This window comes from Leptonychotes weddellii, chromosome X (genome assembly GCF_054177405.1).
Source record: "Leptonychotes weddellii isolate Sample4059 chromosome X, ASM5417740v2, whole genome shotgun sequence".
NCBI classification, from domain to species: domain Eukaryota; kingdom Metazoa; phylum Chordata; class Mammalia; order Carnivora; family Phocidae; genus Leptonychotes; species Leptonychotes weddellii.
In genome coordinates this window covers 16,587,495-16,605,853 of record NC_138385.1, presented here as the reverse complement: position 1 = coordinate 16,605,853, position 18,359 = coordinate 16,587,495, and the positions used below count along the sequence as shown (strand labels likewise).

The 18,359-nt window shown below is 37.6% G+C and overlaps 1 long non-coding RNA gene across 3 annotated transcripts in view; it reads right to left on the bottom strand.

Moving 5' to 3' along the window:
• Positions 1 to 551: 551 nt before the first annotated feature.
• Positions 552 to 18,359, bottom strand: part of LOC145717782 (uncharacterized) — a 93,921-nt gene continuing 76,113 nt past the window's right edge. For 2 of the 3 annotated variants that reach the window (XR_014141196.1, XR_014141194.1), the window contains exons 2-3: positions 5,456 to 6,318; positions 552 to 4,498 (exon numbers count right to left, since the gene is read on the bottom strand). This is a non-coding gene — a long non-coding RNA (uncharacterized LOC145717782). Of the gene's footprint in view, positions 4,499 to 5,455; positions 6,319 to 8,116; positions 11,471 to 18,359 lie in introns of those variants that run through there. The other variant, XR_014141195.1, reaches the window with a different exon arrangement.

Below are 18,359 nucleotides of genomic sequence, written 5' to 3'. Positions count from 1 at the left end.
ATGGTATTTGAAACTATGAAGAAGAATCAAATGGAAGTTCTAGAACTGAAAAGTATACCATTTGAAATGAAAATTCAATGGCTTCGAGATGGTAGAAAAAATGGTTAACAAAGTTGGAGACAGAGTGATACAAATTATTCAAAAAGGTGGAATCTATGCATTAGAAAAATCACTAAGAATCACTAAGAATCACTAAGAACAGTAAAAGCAATATAGCTAAAAAACCAATAGCAAAATTAAAAATGAAATTCTAAAATACTTGAATAATCCCAAAAAAGTTATTAAAAGAGGACCAAAGGGAAAGAATTTTTAAGAGGTGACAAAATAACAATGAAATAATAAAATGAGCTACACATCTATATCAATAATTACATTAAACACTTAAGTATTAAACACTCAATTTGCAGAGATTTTCAGAATAGAAGAAGCAAAATCCAAATATATTTTCTTCATTAGAAAAGCACTTTAAATATATAGACAAAGATAGGTCGAAAGTAAATGGTTATAAAAGCATATAAATGTAAAAATAAAGATAAGAAAACTAGAGTGGCTATAATACCAGATAAAATAGATTTCAAGACAAAAAGTGTTAACAGAAATAAAGGAAGGTATTTCATAATAACAGCCTCAATTAATCAGGAAGAAATAGCCATCATTAATACATATGTGCCTAATAGTAGAATTTCAAAATACCTGAAGTAAAATTTGACAAAATCAAAGGGAGAAATAGACATTTTCACAATCATGGTTGGAGATTTTGACACTCCTTTCTCAGCAATTAATAAGACAACTAGACAAAAAAAATTAGCAAACAAACGGAAGACCTGTACAGTACTATAAATACCTTGACCTAATTGATATTTATAGAACACTAATCCATATAAATGTATATAATGCACATTCTTTTCACTAGAATTGTGTGTGTGCAGAGTCCACAACTGGAGCCACACCTATAAAGACTATTAAATTTTGACAAAGATTGCAATGTAATTCAATGGCAAAATGGTAGTCTTTTCAATAAATCGTGGCGGAACAACTGGATATTGTAGTGGGTTTAATAATATCCCCCACATACAAATTTATATCCACCTAAAAGCTCAGAATGTAACCTTATTTGGAGAAAGTTTCTTTGCAGTTGTAATTAGTTAAGGATCTCAGGACAATACCATGCTGGAATTAGAAAAATCTCTAAATCCAATAACTGATGTCCTTACAAGAAGAGGAGAAATCAAGTGACACACAGAGAAGAAGACCATGTGAAGAGGGAGGCAGAGATTGGAGTTATGCTGTGACAAACCAGGGAATGGCTGGAGCCATGAAAGACTGGAACAAGTAAGGAAGGATTTTTTCCCCAGAGCCTGTTGACATCTTGATTTTGGATTTCTGGCTTGTGGAACTGTGAGATAATAAATTTATGTTACTTTAAGCCACTCAGATTGTTGCAATTTGTTATAACAAATAACCTCTACTCTTACCTCACACCGTACTCTAAAATTAATTGAGGATGGATCATAGACCAAACTAAATGCTAAAACTATAAAGCTTCTAGAAGAAAATATAAAATATTTTTATGACACTGACAGTAGTAAAATCTCCTGGACAGATCACAAAAAGCACTAATCACTTAAAAATGGATAAATTGAACTTCATCAAAATTTAAAACTTCTGTTCTTCAAAAATACCATTAAGGAAATGAAAAGGCAAACCACCACCTGGGAGAAAATATGCACAATGTTTCTAATCTGATAAAATATTATGTTTAGAATATACAAGAAGCTCCTAAAAATCAATAACAAAAACACAGCCCAACAAAAAAAAGGCAAAAGATTTGAGCATATACTTCAGAAAAGAAGACTGAATTGCCAGTAGTCTTATGAAACCCACCCAGCATTATATGTCACTAGGGAAGTTGCCCATTAAAACCACAATAAGAGGGTAATCTTAAGGTGAAACTGTATGAGAACTGTCTGTACTGTATAACTTTTCTCTAAATCTAAAGTGATTTCAAAATATTTTTTTATTTTTTTATTTGAGTATAACTGACACATTTTTACATTAGTTTCAGGTGTATAACATAGTGACTCAACTCTCTATGTTATGCTATGCTCACAGGTGTAGCCACCATCTGTCACCATTCAATGCTATTACAATATCATTGACTATATTCTTTATGCTGTGTTTTTCATTCCTGAATTCAACTCAGGATCATTCCCGTGACATATTCATTCCATAACTGGAAGCATGTATCTCCCATTCCCCTTCATCCATTTTGCCCATCCCCCCACCCCTCGCCCCTCTGGCAACCTTCAGTTTGTCCTCTGTATTTACAGGTCTGATTCTGTTTTTTGTTTCTTTGTTTATTCATTTGCTTTTTTTTTTTTAGATTTTATTTACTTATTTGAGAGAGAGAGGGAATGAGCAGGGAGGAGGGGCAGAGAGAGAAGGAGAAGCAGACTCCCCAGTGAGCAGGGAGCCCGATGCGGGGCTGGATCTCAGGAACCTGAGATCATGACCTGAGCCGAAGGCAGATGCTTAACCCACTGAGCCACCCAGACACCCACATTTGCTTTTTTTAAGATTCCACCTAGGGGTGAAATCATGTGGTATTTGTCTTTCTCAGTCTGACTTATTTCATTTAGTATACTACCCTCTAGGTCCATCCATATTGTCACAAATGGCATGATCTCATCCTTTTTTTTTTTTATGGCTGTGTAATATTTTGTATATATACCACATCTTCCTTATCCATTTGTCTATCAGTGGATACCTAGGTTGTTTCCATATCTTGTCTATTGTAAATAATGCTGCAATAAACATCAGAGTGTATATATCTTTTTGAATTAGTGTGCTCATTTTCTTTGGGTAAATACCCTTGTATACTGTTGGTGGGAATGTAAATTAGTACAGCCACTGTGGAAAACAGTAGAGAGGTTCCTCAAAAAGTTAAAAATCGAAATACCATATGATCCAGTAGTTTCAAAATAGTTTTTTTTTTTTTAAAGATTTTATTTATTTATTTAACAGAGAGAGACATAGCGCGAGCAGGAACACAAGCAGGGGGAGTGGGAGAGGGAGAAGCAGGCTTCCCGCAGAGCTGGAAGCCCGATGTGGGACTCGATCCCAGGACCCTGGGATCATGACCTGAGCCGAAGGCAGACGCTTAACGACTGAGCCACCCAGGCGCCCTCAAAATAGTTTTTTAAAATACATTAAAAACTTATGATATACTATAAAAAAATAGAAACCTAATAAAAACAAACAAACAAAAAACCCAATGAGATACTACCACACACCCACCAGAATGGCTAAAATAAAAAATACCAACAACACCAATTTTTGGCAAGGGTGTGAAGCAACAGGAACTCGTATATATTGCTGGTGGGCTGGTAAAATTTTACAATTTCAAAAAACAACTGAAAAAAAATAAACCTATATCTATTTGACCCAGCCACTAGACTCTTAGATATTTGCCAAAGATAACTGAAAACATGTCCACAAAATGACTTGTACATAAATGTTTATAGCAGCATTATTCAATATAGCCCCAAATCAGAAACAAATCAAATTCTATCAGTATAAGAATAGGTAAATCAACTGCAGTATATTCATACCATGGACATCCCTCAGTAATAAGAAACAACTAATACATGCATGCAACAACATGGATAAATCTCAAAAATGTTAAGTACAAGAAGCTAGATACAAAAAAATATGCATACTGTATGCTTTTATGCATATGAAGTTTAAGAGCTGGCAAAGCCAATCTGGTGGGAATGGAAAACAGAACAGTGGTTGCCAGTTGCAGTAGAGACTGGACTGGAAGGGAATACAAGAGAATTTTGGGGGACTGTAGAAATATTCCATATTTTTACTGAGGTTGTGGTTACATAAGTATATACATTTTTCATAATGCATCAATTTTATACTTAAAATATGCATATTTCACTATATATAAATTTCACTTTGATTTTTAAAAAAGAAAAAGGGGCCCCTGGGTGGTGCAGTTGGTTAAGGCGTCCAACTCTTGCTTTCAGCTCAGGTCATGATCTCAGGGTCGCAAGATGGAGCCCCACATCAGGCTCTGTGTTCAGCGCAGAGTCTGCTTAGGATTCTCTCTCTCCCTCTCCCTCTACCCCTCCCCACTTTGCGTTCGCTCTCTCACTCTCTTTCTGTAAAAATAAATAAATCTTTAAAAAAGGAAAAAAGAAAAAGAAAAGAAAACCTAAGTCTTAGAGAGGCAGAGGCAAATGATTTCCCCAGTTTTGTGTCAAGTTCATGCAGGTGCCTTAGGACCTAGATCTCACTGTCTCAGCAAACATCTTTATACCCGGCAACTGATACTCCAACAACAAAAATGGACAATTCCATACTCTTAGCACTTCAATCCAATCAATCCAATCCCACCTCAGTCCAATCCCAGGTGTATGAAAAGCCAATCCACTGTGTCTTCCAGCTTCCCTTCTCTCTTCAGTGCAGATCTCAGATGTGTTTCCAACTCCTAAAAGAATGGGAGTCCTTCACAGAATGCCTCAACTTTATTTTCCAACTTATCCAAGCCATATCCCCAAAAGCAAGGATTATAAATGCATTTCCACCACCTTGTTGGGTTTATGTTTGATGCAAAAGCCAAATAGGGAACTGTCAACCTTTTGCTGGAGAAGTAAAACAGTAAGACAGGCACAAGTATTATACCCCAGTGTTTATCCTGTCTTGTAATATAACTAATGGTTATTTTTTTACCCACTTTGCTTTAATGACCAAGGATTTTGGTGTTCAAAATTGCTATTGTCCAAGCATCCCCTAATATAGCTGTAGTCCCAGGAGTTGTAGAGGTCCTAAGGGACTACAGTTGCAGCCCTCCACAAATACCTCTAATACTAGCAAATGCCAACTCAACAGAAAAATCGATGGTATACTCTCGGAACTACTTCATACTTCATAAAGTACTTATATTCACGATTACCACTTCCATTACATCCTCTCATCTGGTGAACTTGATGAGGAAATCTGCTTCTCAATAATAATCGTAGCTACTATTTACTGAACATTTGAATCAGGCACCGCTGTGCATTGTTTTATTTTATCCTGAAACAACCCTATTAGATAAGTATGACTATAATAATACCCATTTTCCAGATGAAGAAACTGAGATGCACAGAAGTGACACAATCAGTAAGTGGCAGAACTGGGAATTCAACTCAGGATCACCTAACAACAGAGCTCTCACTCAAATACTAAGCTATGCTGCTTTCTTGCGAAATCTTTATCAGGCCCATAGTTTGCGTTTGCTTACAAAGGGAGTTTGAGCCATGAATACAGCTTCTGACATGTTATAGGAAATTCACCCCTGCATGATGACAGGAGAAAAGGGGGCATATGATCACAGTTATAAAATTGTTTCAAGATAATAAAGGAGGGAGGATCACTAGGGGAATCTAGTTATCAAAATATTTACCTGGACAGTCTCTGGAATCATTGCTGTGCTGGTAAGGGAAATAATAAGTCATTGCCCAGGGATCCTGTCCTTTGAGTATTCAAAAGAGAAGAACTTCTTGGCAATTGAATTTATAGCCATTAAATGCTTTCATTGCAATGCTTGTTTTCTTTTTCAAGCCATTAATTGCAGTTGGAAATATTTAGGGACCTCAAGGTAAATTGTTCAGCCTTAATGGGAATCTGGCATGACTTGCAAAGTGTTACAGAAGGCAGGTCCAGAATGAGTCTTGATTTCCTTCTAGGCACCACAATGGGGTACCTCAGGGTCAAGCCCTTAAAAGCTTCTACCCTCACACAAAACAGCGGAGTCGTCATTTTTCAGAATAAGAAAATACTTCTTTCAGTTCATGCCATAGGTATGAAGAGTTTTTCAAGTTTTCCTGAACATTTTTCCATCTTTCTTGCAACAATAGAAGATTATTCAAATTAACCTCATCCATTCAGATATTTAACATCAAAATATCCACATTCAGAGATAAAAGAAGATTTTCTATCTCAAGAACTGCTTATTAACTGTTCTTATCTGGTCAAATTTCACTAGGCAGACCACAGGAAGTTGTAGATCCTAGCGCTTCCCGGATATTGGACTTTCTCCCACATCTCTGCCTGGGAACTGCCAGCTGAGTTATTGCTGTCGGAGAATTATGCAGTGTGTCTGGGCTTTGAGGTTATCTGATCAGCACAGGCACTGGTAAGTAAAGTTTACTTTCCTCCCAGCCGAAGAATTGCAAACTCAGAGTCTCAGGCCTGGAATAAACTAAAAGCCCATTTTGTCCAACTTGTAGTCAATGCCTGTGTCACTTGAGCATCATATTCAGGCTCCTGCAATAACAGAAGAATAGAAATAAATTTACTGAATGTTTACTGTATACTAAAGATAATGTTTTATGCATCATTTCATTTAATATTTATAATAACACTCTAACATAAAAATTATTTTACAGATGACAAAAATAAAGTTCAGAGAAGTTAGATGGTTTAGCCAAGGTTATATAGAAGTGGCAAGACCAAGATTCAAAACCATTTCTGTCTGCAGAGCCCATACCCTTAAGCATCACATTGTCCCTCATAATTAAATTATCTGAGGTAATTCCCAGCTCTAATAGTCCATCATGGTGTTCCTGAAAGTTGACTCATACTTGTCAGAATATCCGTATCAGTGTTAGGCTTAGAAAATTTGGTTACCATACCTCTTCCTTCTCATTTTTCCTCTTCCTCTCCCAACAAAAACAACAAACCTATTGTGATTTTTAATATTAGTCCCTCTATCCATGGTGAGAAAAAACATTGGTTAACATAAAAATAAAACTGGTCATCAAATCATGAATTTCTAAGACAAAATAAAAACCTAACTTGAAGACAATATGGGAAAATTGGGACCAAAGATAAACCTGTCATAAGTCATTATTAAGTCATCCCCCAAAGTCTCATTGAGTTCAAATTTAAATAGACTCAAGATCTCCTGGTCAAAATGAATCTCATAGTTTTTTACTGGGTTATATAAAACAGAATGGCAAGAATTGTTTCTCTGACTTGTTTACAGTTATTTGTATTCAGAGCTCTTCTCCCTTTCTACCTGCTTGTTGGTGGCCTCTTCCAAAGGAGGGACCATGTCTCTCATTTATTTCTGTTTTTATTTTAAAGTGCCTATACATTTATCCTTCCAACATTTATTGAGCACCCCTTTTGTCCTTGACACTGTATTGAGCCCTGGATGCACTTGAAAAAACATATTCTCATCGCAGTTTAGTGAAAAAAACAAACTCTAAACCAACAGCTGCAATTTAATACACAGAATGCTCTAATAGAAGTATGTGCAGAGTCCTGTAAGAACACAGTAGGTAGCAGTGTCACACATATTACAGATGCTCAATATCCATTTGTTCAATTTAATTTACTTAAAGAAAAGTTTAGTTCAGTAAAGGGGGACCATGACCTATGAGGTATATCAAGGTCACAATAAGTATCTAAAACCAAGTGTTCTTAATGCAAGTTCCCCCATAACTCCCACTTACTTCCGCAAATTAAGACCAGCACACAGAGACTAAGGATATTAAAATGGAAGAACCAATTCCCTACTTTTAGGTGTTTTTACCCCAACATTCCACTCTGCAAGTGTGATCTTAGAGAATATCCTATTATCATATGGCCCCAAAATAAGTTATGAGTGGGTTGGGACTGAAGATAGTAGCAAATGATGAAGTACAAACTTTCCCATGTCAGTATTGGTGAAAGTTTTAGGGGTAGAGAGGGTGTGGATAGAGGATGTTTACCATGGATGGATACAAAATGACAAGCTAAAAGTGATATGGGTAAGAGCTTCTGAAACTAGGGAATAGACAGTTGTATAATGTTGGGTGGTAGAGAGAAGTAGGTAAATAATTAGTGTTTCCAGCAGAGGTAAACAGTAAACAAGACTAGGTAATCAGTAAGAAGTTGATGAAAACCAATTACTAAAGTAGATTACTGGTTGTTTTTGGATGGTTATTAGGAAAAATGTTTGGGTGGGATATCATTGCAGGAGAAAAGAGCCAGACATGCTGGAGATTCTCCAATTTCCTGTCTCTTCCACACTCTACAATCCCTCTCTACTCACATTTCTTTATTTCCTTGCCCTCACCTTTCTCTTTGATCCACAGTTTTCATCAAACAAGTATTTATTTATCCCTATTGTAGATAAAGCATTATGCCAGGTATGGAGATGAATGATACATGGTTCCTGCCCTCAAAGAGTTTACAAAGAGAAGGAGATGAATATGTACTATATATACTCAATTAACCACAATTTTTTGAAGAAAGTGGTATGTGTTAGAGGAGGAAAAAACCAAACTGCTGTGAGAGCACTAGAGGAAAATATTAATTCTGACTTGGGAAAAAGACTTCTTCGAAGACAGAAATAAATGGCTAGAATTTTAATGGAGAGAATATGGATGGGTAGCCATTCTGGTCAGAGGGATGTGAGCAAAGTCATAGAAAGTGGCATGTCTGGATAATGCTGACTATATCAAATCTAGGGAGGCCAACTCATCGTAGTTTGCCTGTGATTTCCCAGGTTTTTGCACTGGAAATCCTGCATCCCAGGAAACTTCTCAATCCCAGGCAAATAGGGACTGTTGGTCATTCTAAATAAGAGAAAAAAAAGAACGTTAAAATTATACAGCATTTTTGCAGCTTGACTGTAATTTGTACACACAATAGGCTATTACCTATGCATTGTTCTATGGAAGAAAAAATAAATTAGTTGCCTCTTCCCTTATAAATAAATAAATAAATAAATAAATAAATAAATAAATAAATATGGGACTTTGGGTACATACATCACAGAGAGCAAACAAATAAAAGAGACACCAAGGATCAGTGAATACAACCAACAGAAAATTAGGTAGGACAGATAATAAAGGATAATGAAGGGTACTGAATGTTAGGCTAAGAAATTATGACTTGATTTTGGAGGTGGTGGAGAATGAAAGGTTTTGGATAAGGGAGTGATATAATCAAAACGTAAGGTTATTCTGGAAAAAAGTGTCCAGGGAAGATGAAAAAGGTAAAATCTTTTCTTTTAGTTTTTATTTAAATTCCACTAAGTTAATGTACAGTGTAACACTAGTTTCAGGTGTACAATTTAATGATTCAACACTTCCATACAACGCTAGGTGCTCATCACAACAAGTGCACTCCTTAATCCCCATCACCTCTTTCACCCATCCTTCTGGTAACCATCACAGTTTGTTCTCTATAGTTAAGACTCTGTTTCTTAGTTTGCCTCTCTCTTTTCCCCTTTGCTAGTTTATTTTGTTTCTTAAATTCCACATATGAGTGAAATCATATGGTATTTGTCTTTCTGTCCGACTTATTTCACTTAGCATAATACTCTAACTACATCCATGTCATTGCAAATGGCAAGATTTCATTTTTTTGATGGCTGAGTAATATTCCACATCTTCTTTATTCATTCATCAGTTGAGGGACACTTGGGCTCTTTCCATAATTTGGCTATTGTTGATAATGCTGCTATAAACATCTGGGTGCACATATGGAAAAGGGTAAAATCTATTTTGGAACCTATTGCAGGAGTCCATGTGAAAGATACATAGAAGACTTTGACAAGGGAATCTGTAACAGGGAAGGAGCAGAGGAGCCACAAGACGTAATGCAGTGGTAAAAATCAACAATCCATAGTGACTGATACAAGAAATTTAAGGAAAGAGGGATGATGACTAAAGTTCCCAACCTGGTTTATTGGGAAAATTCAGGTGCCATTAGAAGTAGGATATAAAAATGATAGTTTTAAAATAGGATGCTGACAAGTATATTTCAGTTTTTTTAAATTTAGTTTCCAACAGTCTGGGGCTTGGGGGCCCAAACAGACATAGGACTTTTCAGCTAAAGAGAGATACCGGGCCTGTAGTTATAAGATTTGGAAGCCATGAATACAAAAAATTATACAAAGTCATAAAGCCAGATATGACCATCTATGGAAAGAGTAAAGTTATAGGACTTAGAAAGGAATATATGGTGGTCATTTGAGTCTTTCAAAAGCACTCTATTCTCACATTTTACCAATACATGACATCATTGCCATTTACCAGATACACGGCATCACTGCTATATGATTGCTTTAGTCAACTAAACATGAATAAAAGAGACTTATATCATTTGCAAGCAGAAGCTTAAAGAGGCAACGCATGGTTCAACATGCCTCTTTTCTCCTGCCTTAGCAATCATTAAAGTATGCATCAAGAAGAATATTAATCAGTCTGGGTACCTAGGTAACTTCAGTGAGCAGAGACCCACTGCTGATAGATTTGTAGCATGAGCAAGAAATAAACTTTTGTTGTTTCAAGCCATTCAAAATTTGAGGGTTGTTTGTTCCTCTAGAGTAAGCTAGCTTATCTTGAATACTATAGAAATTTTAGAAATGCATATATTTAGAGGTCTGAAAGAAGAGGGAGCTGACATAGTAAAAGAATAATCAAAAAGGTGAGGGGTGAATTGAGAGAAAATGAATCTTAGAAGCCAGGGAAGAAAACATTTCAAGAGGTGAGAATGGTAAAAAGTGTTAGATAAAATTAATTAAAGACAGAGAAAGAACATTGGATTCAGCCATTAGTAGTACACTGGGTCACTTTCTAGTAGGTTCAGTTGTGTGATGGAAACAGAAACTGTGAGTTGACTTATTCATCTTGTATAACTGAAACTTTGTACTCTTTGACTAGTACCTCTCCATTTCTCCTTCCTCGCAGTCCTTGGCAACCATCATTCTATCCTCTGCTTGTATGATTTTGACTATTTTAGGTTCTTCATGTAAGTAGTATCATGTAGTATTTGTCTTTCTGTGCCTAGCGTATTTCACTTAGCATTAATACCTTTCAGGTTTATCCATGTGGTCACAAATAGCAGGATTTCCTTCTTTTTTAAGCTGAATAATATCCCATTGTATGTATATGTTACCAGATTCGGGTTATTGGGCCTGACAACCATAAAAATGAGGCTGGACCCCAGGATCAAAGGCACAGGTAGGCTTTATTGGGGCTACAACTTGACTTGAAGGAAGACAGAGCAACAGCAGAGGTTAGGCTTGTCTCCCTAAACAGAGGGCGAGGCTCTGTTTATATATATATAGAAAGTTCCCTCCTCCTGATTGGTTGGAAGGCAACTCAGGCAGATCATTGGTGCTTTCTGGAGTCCAGTGTCCCCTATTTTAAGTCTGGCTTGTATCTGGGGCTGCATTCTTGAAGCATCCCGGTTCTGCTGTAACCACAACCACCAACAGAAAGCCCCCAGGTGTACAGTGTTTTTCACTTGGGGCTTGTTCCCATGAGCCCTGACTGCCTCATATATATACTACATTTTCTTTATCCATTCATCCACCAATGGGAATTTAGGCTGCTTCCATGTTTTGGCTATTGTGAATAATGCCACAATGAACATGGATTGTATGCTATAAAAATTGCTAAGAGTGTAGATCTTATGTTGTATTCTTATCACTAATAATAATAATAATAAATAAAGAGGGCAGGAAGAAATTTTTGGAGGTGATATGTTTATGCCTTAGATTGTGGTGATGGTTTCACAGGTACATACTTACCTCCAAACTCATCAAGTTGTATATACTAAATATGTACAGCTTTTCATATGTCAATCATGCCTCAATAAAGTGTATTTTTTAAAAGATGCATTGAATTTAAGAGCTAACAGGGAGTGTGAAGTGGAGCTAAGTAATGATGATAACCCTAAATTAAAAACTTGGTGAGACTGATGTGGAATTTGAGAAACAAGGCAGACGATCATAGGGGAAGGGTGGGAAAAATGAAACAAGATGAAACCAGAGAGGGAGACAAACCATAAGAGACTCTTAATCTCAGGAAACAAGCTGAGGGTTGCTGGAGTGGAGGGGGATGGGAGGGATGGGGTGGCTGGGTGATGGACATTGGGGAGGGTATGTGCTATGGTGAGCGCTGTGAATTGTGTAAGACTGTTGAATCACAGACCTGTACCCCTGAAACAAATAATACATTATATGTTAATAAAGAGAAAAAAAACTTGGTGAGAAAGGGAAGTTGCTTAACCAGTGCCCTGCCTCCCTTTTGATAAGCATGGTTCCTTCTCTCTCTTTCCATCTCTCTTTGCTCATTCTCTTCCTCCATATTCCCCTAGTTTTACTCCCCAGATCTTTCTCCTAGGTGTCTCTTCTCTCCCTCTGCCTTCTCTGGACTCCTGTTTCTCTCTGCCATGTCTTCTTCTTCATAATTATGACATCATAGATTCTCCAGTTGTAGACTGGGTCCAGTTCAGCCTGTGGTCCAGTATAGGAAATCCATTTACTGTACTGCTGACCGGGCTGAAATTGAATGGTGTTCACAATTAGTTGCTCACTAATTTATAAAACTGCTTCTTCCATCATATTAGATAACTTTAGTTATCTAGACAGAAAACCTGTCCTCCTACTCAGCTGAAATATGCCCTCCCTTTCACTTTCTTCCAGTCCTCGTTCTACCTTCATGTGCCCCAATACAATTATTCTCTTCTGTAGCTCATTCTTAAAACTGACACTGTTTTTTCTCTCCATCCCTCAGTCTTACCTCTCACTTTCTGTTATCTCTCAGTGATGGCCCTGAACTAGAAACTAAACATAAATTTTATGCTTGATATCCTTAATTTCACCAAGTGGCTGAATAAATTGGCCTTACTTTTTAAAATATATGTAAATGTAAATATAGATATATGTAGACATCAGTATTCAGGAGATCTATGTATTCAGAACACATTTCTAGCTCTGAAAACAACTTAGAATAATGTATATTTAAACTAGTTTTTGTGCAGCAAGTCATATAAAAAACTGTTAAGTGTCTTCTTAAAGTTCACAAAGAAAAAGATAGGTTGAACACTTTAAAATCATCTTTTTTGGTTCACAAACAACACCATTAAAGTTTTTAAAGTTACTTTTTCCTTATGTATGGTCCCTGACTGAGATGTGAGAGTTGAATCAATTACCCTCAGTAGGTTCAATTAAGGGAGTGAAGGATCCTGGAAGACATCACTTAACACTGCACTTCTTTAAACTCTCCTCCCTGTTCTTCTCAAATGCTGAAGGCTTAGCTTGAATGGGCTATTCTGTTGCTCTTCTAAGGGCTTATTGACAGGAAATCAGAGATGGTGGGAGATCTGTTCCAATACTTAGACTATTTCTAAAGCTCTTTTCTGGCTGAATATTGTTTCTAGCATTAGAGGGGAAGGAAATGTGCTTATAAATGCAACTACTTAATTCCTAGATTCCCTTACATCTTGAACAGCAACAATAAGGTTAAATTAGGGGAAATCTTAGTTGTATTCCTTCTTTCAGAAACAATCATCACTTTTATGTCTGCATATATTTATAATTTTCACAGCATTTCCCAACCCATTATCATGTTAGGACTCCACAGTTCTGTGAGGTAGGAAACGTATGTATGTTTTCTTTAGTCTATAGATAACAAAACCGCAGCTCACTTAGATTACACAGCAAGTAAATGGTCAAACCAAAACTAAAATGCCCTTGCTTCAGTACTCTTTCCTATGATTCACACTGGTTCTTTGAGTTCTAATTCAGCGACAGGATAGTATAGTTATGCTGGGCAAGGATTGCATGCACTTTCACAAGAAGCAGTTTCCATATTGCTGTGGCTATCCTGAAGATCCACCCTGCAGAGGCCAGACTCAAGGCTTTTTCTACCTGTGGCTTCCACTTGACTGTGGTCTTCATTTACTATGGGACAGCAATCTTCATGTACATGTGCCCACAGTCTCAATCATCCCAGGATGAGGATAAGATCACTTCAGTGTTGTATGGGGCAGTAATACCCATGCTGAACCCACTCATTTACACTCTGAAAAACAAGGATGTTGAAAGATGCCCTAATGAAGGTGGTCAAAGGAAGGATAACTGCCTGATGGCTGCAGGTATCTTGTCCAGCATCCTTTCCAAAGAGTCACCAGTCCTTTGCTTTTTCACAATTGTCCACAAAATAGAATTGAATAAAAGATGAACCTATCTCTGACCCAATCTAATGGAAGTCAGTTGTTGTCAAAAGACTCTTTTCCGTGACAGTTTTCATCTTTAAGAACATGGATCCTGAAGATGGTTCTATAGTGCATGAATTTATTTTTCACTGATTATAATCATAACCAAGGAAAGGTGGGTGCTAGGACTTGGGATAGAGAGGACAATTTAGTCTCTGTGGTACCACATAAGGAGGGAAACTGTCCTTTTATATACAAATGAAACAGTATGTCCTTGCTTATAAACTGCCCCTTCCCAGAGAAGGGATAGCCGCAAATACTAGCCACAAACACTAACCCACTAAGAGCAACAAATTTCACATACTAGCCCTGAAGCAGCCATGTAGCCATGGTGTTCACCTGATGGGGGGGAAAAAAAGATATGGCAGGAAGGCGCACTCCACATTCTGTATGGTATGTCATTTATCTTGATATGTTTGCTGCAACGAGTTTGTAATTTCCAGAACCAGATCAGGATGACTTCTAGATCAGCTATTGCTTTGTTTTGTTTACCCTACACTTCCCTGCCCACAAACAGAAATGAGAGTGCAAAAAGTAAAGGGAGATCTCTGCATATCTTCTAGGAACTTATACTCTGAAAAGGACCAGATGACTGCTGAAAATCTAAGACTAGAGGAATAAGAAATTTAACAAGATTCAGATGTACATACCCCATCTATTCTAGGTAACCTCTATGGTAACTGCCAAATTGGCTTTCTCCTATTCCCTTCCTTCCTGTGGAGTTGGTCTAGCTTACCCAGTACTGGCTGAGTTGAATGGGTAGGGGTGTGAGATTGTGTTCTAAAGAGGTAGAGCTGCAATATATACAGTATATATTTATATGTTGAAAGCAACGGGGACACCAAGTTGGTTGGTAAATCAACATACATTAGGAAAAATAGAATTTCAGACACGTGGGGAGCACACATATACTAAAAGGAAAGAGTTGTCCAGAGGGCTATGGTCAGGGGTTGCTGTAAGGATCCCAGATCAAAGCAGAGTGAAGCACAGGAATAAAACCTAAGGGGTTAAGAAGATTGAAGTGGGCTGACTTAAGAGGGCAGGTTGGCGTAGACCCCTGGTTTTCAAACTTTGTGAATTACATGGGGAATCTTGATGAAATGCAAATTCTGATTCAATAGGTCAGGGTCATAATCTGAAATTCTGGATTTCTAGATTTCTGGCAAGCTTCCAGGTGATTCAAATGTTACCAGTATGTAGACCACACCTTTAAGTATCAGGAGTGTGTGCAATCCCATCTAGAAGACACTGATATGATAGCGTGGATATCAGGTAACAGTTTAATAAGGATGAGGGGAGAGAAAAATTTACATACATAAAATCACACAGAAGTCCTTAAACATTTAGACATTTTATTTTATAATTCTTATGCTTTGCTATAACATTGAGAATAAAGAATAAAGTTTTCCACAGAGAACAGATTTCTGCCTTGGATCATTCAGGACTCTATAGCTTACATGCCAGTGATTCTGTGATGCTTTTCTTTATCCTTAATGATCTTGTTCGCAAAATGACATCTAAACTGGGACTTCCCCAGAGGCTACTGAGGAATTTGCTGCATAGACGGGCTTGAAAGCCGTATTTTTGGCAGCAGGCTGGAAAGGACAAAGCAGTGGCCCAGTAACCTAACATCATAAATATATGAAATTTGTCCACCGTGAAACCAACATTATTGCATTTGTATCATATGCAAAACTTAAGGCAAATAATATAAGGAGCTCTATTCCCCTCAGTACTAAAGATATTTTCTTGTAATAGTAGCTAACATTTATATAACACTTAGCAATTTATACATTATTTTCACATATATTATCATATTTTATACTCACAGCAAACCTATGAGATAGATAAGGCAAATATTAGCCCCACTTTCAGAACAGAAAAGAGATTCAGAGAAGTTAAATGATTTACTAAAGGGCACAACTTACACTCAGTTGTCTTGACTATAAATCCAGTGTAGTTTCCATGGTACATCTAAGACTGTGCCTTAAAGTAAATTGTAATGCAACCTGATTGCCATTCATTTTGGTGGCATGTTCAAGTATTCTAATCAAACAGGTGAAGAAATTCATATGGGTCATAAAGTGAAATGCTAAACCAAGAAACATGGGGTCTGCATGAGGAGTATATTACTTGTTTCATCCCATCTACTAGGAGGTCATCAAACATAGGAATGCTGCCTTTCTTGTCAATTTCTATGTCATTCCCAGTCTTTGGTCTGTGAAATACTTCTTTCCAAACAGCAGGGATTACCTTGCCTACCTGTCTACATATTGAGCCCCACCCTAATTTCAATCTTGAACTTAGGCAAGGAGTATATAGTAAACTCTAAATACGTTTGTGATTCAATATCAGAACAATCAACTTCTATTCCATATTTGACCCTGTATCCCAGTTAACTTCCATCACCTTTTTCCAGTTAGTTCTTTGGGCCATGGTCAGTGGTCTAGTAGTCTAGGCTTTCTAGGACTCAGGAGCAGCCTTACTTTTGCAAGCAGTGTTCCCTTCTCCTTCCAGAGACTAGAACCCTACCTGACCTGGAGTACACCATTCTTCTTCTTCTTTTTTTTTTTAAGAAGAGAGAGCACAAGCAGGGGATGCTGCAGAGGGAGAGGGAGAAACAGGCTCCCCACTGAGCAGGGAGCCCAACATGGGGCTCAATCCCAGGACCCTGGGATCATGGCGTGATCTAAAGGCAGATGCTTAACTGACTTGAGACCCAGGCGCCCCTGGAGTACACCTTTCTGCTGTCAAAATTCCTGAGTGATGATTGTCTGCCTATAAGGTCTTTTCTCATATCATAACCTAGATTTGAGGCAGAGTAATTAGGGGCAGATGTTATATTGGGAGTACAATTTCAGAGAGTAAGAAAGAGGGACATGGATAATGAATCAAGAAAGCAGGGAAAGCCAATTCAAGGATGTGTTATTGAGCTGACCTCAACTAAGTGAGACTCTTTGCTTAATCCAGTTGAATTGTTTAAGAAGTTGTATAAACTCTATCCCATTCATGGGTGGAAACAGAGGGATGATTTTTTTTCCCAAATTTCTGAGGGCAAATTGGGAGACAGTGATGTGGTGAATAGATCATTATTAACCAACTTTCTCTAAGTACTCCACGCCCTTCTCTATGCTTAATGCCTTATATATGTGATCTCGTGGAATCCACCCACCAACCCTCTCAGGTAGGTACTATTCTTCTCCACACTAGCCAATGAAGAAACTGAGGCCCAGAGAGGTTAAGCAACTTGCCCATGGTCACACAGCATATAAATGGTGGAACCAGGATTTGAGCTCAAACTGCATGATTCCATGACCCTTAACCACTATTCGGCACTGCCTCCAGGGGGATGAATTTAGTCACCATCTCCTATCTCCCAATGGATAAGGATTCACCCATCCACCCAGTCTTTTGTGCTTCCAGGTTGTACATATATATGTAGGCACCAGAGATGGTCTCACAGTAGCATTCACTAGTAAATCTCAGCTCAGGAGTTAAGAGGCATACAATGAAGGCATGAGGTAAGGTATTGTCTGGTTGCATCTGCATGAAGTATGTTGGAGCCCACATAGCTGATCACCATAGTGACAGCTAGAATAATGTATAAGTGAAGCCAGGATGTACAAAAAAAATGCCTAACATATCCCAACACCAGAGGATGACATTTTCTCCCTGTGCCAAATCCACCCAAATGCCTGAGTAGTATTCAAAGTCTTGTCCTTTTGTTGCTACATCTGGCATCTTTAATTATCCCATGTCTAGCCATATCAAATCTCTTCATGTTATGGGAGTGGCCGGTTGCAAATGACAATAGGAAAAACCAGATAGGCAAAATACTTCAACACAGGGAAAACACTATAACAAGCAGTTGGAAACAGAAACTCAGACCTTGCTTGGTGACCTAGACCACCTTTTTGGATGGATTCCACTTTTTCATAAAGGAGGTGACTAACAGCCAAAAACAAATGGCCCATTTCACAAGCCTGAATGACTTCAAGGATGTGGAGAACTACAGAAAAGTGTTTCCCAAGTACATAAAAACATGCTGGTTCTGGTAAAGTTTTTACCAGTCTGTGTGGAAATGAAAAGAAATGAAAGTAAAGTAATGAGCTCTTCAGACTTAGTTTCATTCAATTTCAAAGAGTGTTCTAAGCCAATTCACTGAAGCACTGTTTAGAATAGTAAATGGTTGGAAATAATTAAAATGTCCATTAATAAATGACTTAAATTTGGAACCAGAAAAGACCCCGCATAGCCAGAGGAATGTTGAAAAAGAAAAGCAAAGCTGGTGGCATCACAATTCC